The sequence below is a fragment of the Ricinus communis genome, chromosome 4 (genome assembly GCF_019578655.1).
Source record: "Ricinus communis isolate WT05 ecotype wild-type chromosome 4, ASM1957865v1, whole genome shotgun sequence".
NCBI lineage: Eukaryota > Viridiplantae > Streptophyta > Magnoliopsida > Malpighiales > Euphorbiaceae > Ricinus > Ricinus communis.
This window is the reverse complement of record NC_063259.1, coordinates 16,780,691-16,785,822: the sequence shown is the minus strand read 5'-3', so window position 1 is coordinate 16,785,822 and position 5,132 is coordinate 16,780,691. Positions and strand designations below refer to the sequence as shown.

Sequence of the window (5,132 nt, the reverse complement as noted above, 5' to 3'; positions counted from 1 at the left end):
AAAAAAAGAAAAGATTTTTATCTGTGTGTAGGCATTATTATTGGGATGAAACGTATTTATTTAAACATTGTTCTAATTAAATGATTAGAAGATGTATTCCTGAAGATGAGCAACAAAGCATTATGGCCTTTTACCATGGAATCCATTGTGGAGGTCATTTTGGTGATAAGAAAACAACCTATAAGGTTCTATAATCAGGTTTCTTCTAGCCTTTGTAATTTAAGGATGCTCATGTTTTTTGTGCTAAATGTGATAGATGCCAAAGAAGGGGGGAATAGTAGTAAACGAACTGAAATACTTCAAACTTTTAATCTTGTTGTTTAACTGTTTGATGTGTGGAGCATTGATTTTATGGGACCATTTCCACCTTCTCATGGTTATGAATATATACTTGTTGCTGTTAAATATGCGTCTAAATGGGTAGAAGCAATAGCTACTCGAACTAATGATGCTAATATTGTATGTAAATTCGTAAAGGACAATATTTTTAGCAGGTTTGGAATGCTTAGAGCAATCATTAGTGATGAAAGAACACATTTTTGTAACAAGGCATTTAGCGCCTTACTTAAAAAATATGAAGTAACTCATAGAGTTGCAACTCCTTATCACCTACAAACGTCACGATAGGTGGAAGTTAGCAATATGGAAATTAAGTCAATACTTGAGAAATCAATGAGCTAATCTAGAAAAGATTGGGCTACACTTGAACAATGCCCTTTGGGCATATCGCACAACTATAAAACACCAATTGGAATGAGTTCTTATAGATTAGTGTATGGCAAAGCTTGCTATTTACCGATCAAATTAGAACATAAAGCATACTGGGCTATTAAGGAGTTTAATATGGACTTAACCAAAGCGGGTGAAGAGCACCTATTGCACTAAACGAGCTAAAAGAAATGCATAGTGAGATGAGAATGTCAAACTATACAAAGAAAGGATCAAGAGGCAACACGATAAGAATTTACTTTGTAAATCTTTTATCCCTAGAATGAAAGTTCTATTATTTAGCTCATATTTTAAATTTTTTTAGGAAAACTTAGATCAAGATGGAACGGCCCCTTCAAAGTAATAACGATTTTCCTCATGGTGCGGTGGAATTACGTAACATTAAGACTCAAGAACGATTCAAAATTAATGGCCATCGTTTAAAGCCATACTTTGAAGGAATGGCCTATGGATATGAAGTGGAGTGCATTGAGGCACTACCAATTTGAAACAACTTCATCAATGTCTAGCTATAGACAATAAATTTACCACTTATATATTATATCTTTTATATTTTTATTATATAAGTTTTCATTTTAAGTATTCTTTTTCTTATTGTTTTTAGAAACTTGGAAAAGATTCAAGCATCCTAGCACCTACATGATCATCGAGTATAAAAGAGAAACTTTATGTGGTAACACTTAATTTACTAGTTAATATTGTGCTTCAAATATTTATGAGATTCTATGTATTACATAAAGGTAATTTAGTTTTAATCATTGAGCATATAAATGTTAAAAAGTATATAGAACTAGGATTTATGTTTCCTTGTAGGATTAGGACAAGTAATTAAGGGTTAAATAAGAATTATAGTTTCTAATGACTAGACATAACCAAATCTTATACGAAATTGGATTAAAGAAAACATTATATATAGACCATTCTTGCCCTTCATTAAGAGCTACCCTAAACAATCCCCTTTCTTTTCAAGAGCTTTTAATAATCATGCAGGCAATGAAGCATCAAGGAGGAGGTAAACTCTCTACCACATTCATCACCATCAAATCATTCTACACCTAAGTCCAAGCCACTCAGTTCAAGACTTGCCTCTAGGAAATCTGAAAAAAATTAGAAGACGAGCACCTACACCATTCCATTCACCATCAATCCTATCTAGTTCAAAACTAACTTCAAGTAAAGATGAAAGAGCTAGAATGCCCACACCTACACTATTCCCTCCTCCCAGATTTTTCAAAAATTGACGACCAAGAAAAAGGCATAGGACGGAGTACGACCTTAAGCCTGAAGAAATCACACCTTTTATGCTTATCATAGAGCTTATCCAAGATTAATGGAGAGGCTACTAACTCTTGAAAAAATAATGAAAATTGAAAACTCTGAAAGGAAATATGAAGAGAAGTACTTTGTAACACCCGAGAAAAAGAAAATAATAATAAAATAATAAATAAATAAATAATATTATTTTAAAAAAACATTTTCCTTCCATTTTTCTTCCCTTTTCCTTTCCCCCTTCTTTATCTTTCCATCCTTCTTCCTCCCTTTTCTCCCCCGTCACCGACAGCCCTTCTTTTTCCCTTTCCTAAACTGAACAAGTTGTTGCCGCCACCAACGTCCTTCTTTCCCCTCCCCGCCACCATGCTGCTTTCTCTTCTCCTTTCCCCCGCTGCAGACGTCGACCGGAGGAGAAAAGTGTACCCCAACGCCGAACTAGCTCCTATCCTCCACCAATCGCTTGTTCGACTCCGGAATCAAGCTCCTCATTATTGAAAACCCCCAAGCCAAGCTTTCCCCATCGTTTTCTGTCGCCAACAGCCTCGGTGGAGCCTCACCGGAACAGCGCCTTTCCGGCCACGATCTAGTGTCTTCCGGCGAGTTTTCAGCAAAGCTTTTGTGTTTTCGAACTCTCTGCAACTCAAGCTTCGCGTGGGCACTTCCAGATTCAAATTCTGACACTGTTGGCAATACCAGCTTTTGAACCCTGGTGTTTTTCGGACGCATATATTTTTGGATTTTCGGTTCGGTATAATTTTATTGAGACTTAAAAATTATTTTATAATCTTAAAAAATATTATTGCTATTAATTATCAATTTTGGATAATTTAATTTAATTAGATTTAATTATTTGTGACTTAAATATAAATGCTACAAGTAATGGGTATGATTAATTATTGCGTTGTTTTGTGAATCGTGGTGTGTTGTGGAGTCGGAAAAAATAATGTAGTTTTAGTCGCTTGACTCCCGTTAATTAATTGCATAATATTTGAAGTATTTCTAGCAGGTTTTGGACCCGTTATACAGTGGGTAAACATCCATATTTTAGAGGAGGTTCTGTCGAATTTTCGGTAGAATTTTCGAGTCTGAATTTTCTTAGGCAGTCTGATCTAGGAGTCTAGGGCTAGGAAAAATTAAAAATATCTTATTAATTGAGTATTTTCATGAATAGATAACCCGTCCATCCAGCCAGCTCCACCCGAGACGTAGGAGCAGACTGCAGAGCACGACAGAACTGTGAGTTAAAGTCATATAATCAACTGTGCCTTTGTCGTATCTAAATTAAATGCGATACTAATTGATTAATAAATATTAAAATTATTATTATTGTTATTATGAGTAATTTCAATTGATCAATAATTATTATGAATATTATTAGTATTATTATTACTAAATTTAATTTCGTTATTATCAATATCATATTTAATGTTATTTTAATATTATTGTTATTATTACACATAATTTGCATGTTTGCTTCACTTGAGACTACTAGATTTTAATTCTCAATATGTTATTGAATAAATTATATTTGCCTATATTTATATTGTTTATAATTATTATATATGTTATGATTGTGACATTTGGATGAGGCGACAATAGAACATGCCACCTGATGGATTGCATCAGGACCGCGTGCACAACGGTATTAATCAGAGACATGTAGTAAAGATTATTTTTGGGTTTTGCCCTGGTCGAGTATAACTTTTTAGGCTGTGGAAGTTTGACTGCCAGAGGGAGGCCCCTGGTCGAGCGTTGCTCTCTGGGCGCCGGCTTATTTGGGAATCAAGTGTTCATGCTAGATTTAAGGACTCTGGTTGAGCTTCGCTCTCTGGGCGCCAGACCTATTGGAGTAAGAGATCCGGAAGGCTTGCGGGTTAGGGTTCTGCTGAGGCACTCATCCCATAAGTATTTCAATTGTATTTTCTTTCTGAATTATGATATGACATGTATTTTAGTATAATATGACATGATATCCTGATTTAATAATTGTTATATTAGAAAAGCTGTAATAATTTTAGGATTATATGATTTTAATTCACTCTCGAGGCTGACAGTCTCAATTTTAATTTTTCCGGTGACAGTTTCTCTACCGTCCTGCTTTGATAGCCCAACTTCCTTCTCCATCGGGCCTATTATAATTAATTTACACTTTTATATTTTTAATTATTTAAAATTCTAGACTCTTCGCAGTAAAATACCTGATATATTATGTTTGATATGGTCTGTAATAAATTGTGGAATGTTGTTAATATCCAGTTAGAGACTTGTGTATGACATGTCAGATTGGTTTAATATTGTGTTTTTATATGCACATTTGAAATGTTAATTAGTAAGGCTTACTACGGGTCTTGGTGGCCTTAAGCCTACCTATTCTCTAGGGCCGGTCACGGGCTCACAGATCGGGTCATAACATACTTATTTGATGAAATCTCTTCAGGAGGAAAAGATTTAGAGGATCATAGTAAAGGTGAGCATGAAAGTGAGTGTGACATAACTACCTACTCTAAAAGAGGAAGAGGACGTCCAAGAAAGTATGAGTATGGCGTACACGAACTAGAAAAGCCTAAAAGAGCTCGAGGACACCCAAAAAAAGATGGCACACCACTAACAATAAAAGAGGAAGAGGACGCCCAAGAAAATACAATTAGTTTAAGACTTAGACATTCCTTATGTTTGCTTGTCTTTAGTTAGGAATTTAGTTTTGTTAAGTCATCTTAGTTAGCTTTAGATTTTACGTTTTCTTTAGTTAAACTTTTATTTTGTTCATTTGTTAATAAAATTTAAGAATTTAATTCCAAATTTGCTTAAATTCTTCATTTTTATTTAATTAAGTATGTTTAAATATGAAAATAATACTAACCACTTAAATTATATGTTTGTGATTAATTAATAACCCCTAAGACATGTTTTCAAGCAATTAAAACTACCTTGTAAAAATCAACTTTCGAGCGAGCCACGTTGCGACAGTGAAATTTTTCACATGGGCCCGCAGTAGAAGCACGATAGGAAGTCACGAGCCTATAGTAGTTAGTGAGCAACAAACAGCACAGAAGCATCTACAAGCCACAGAAGTATCCGCTAGTGTGGCAGAGGCGAAAGCAAGGAGGGATAGTGTCCTTCGTGAGGTCGGG

General features: G+C 34.8%; 1 long non-coding RNA gene across 1 annotated transcript; it reads left to right on the top strand.

Annotated features, from left to right (window-relative positions):
* The first annotated feature begins 2,226 nt into the window (after positions 1-2,226).
* On the top strand, positions 2,227-4,070 carry LOC125369739. The gene is made up of 2 exons (XR_007215438.1): positions 2,227-2,749; positions 3,173-4,070. It is a non-coding gene; the product is annotated as an uncharacterized LOC125369739 (long non-coding RNA).
* The last annotated feature ends 1,062 nt before the right edge of the window (positions 4,071-5,132 follow it).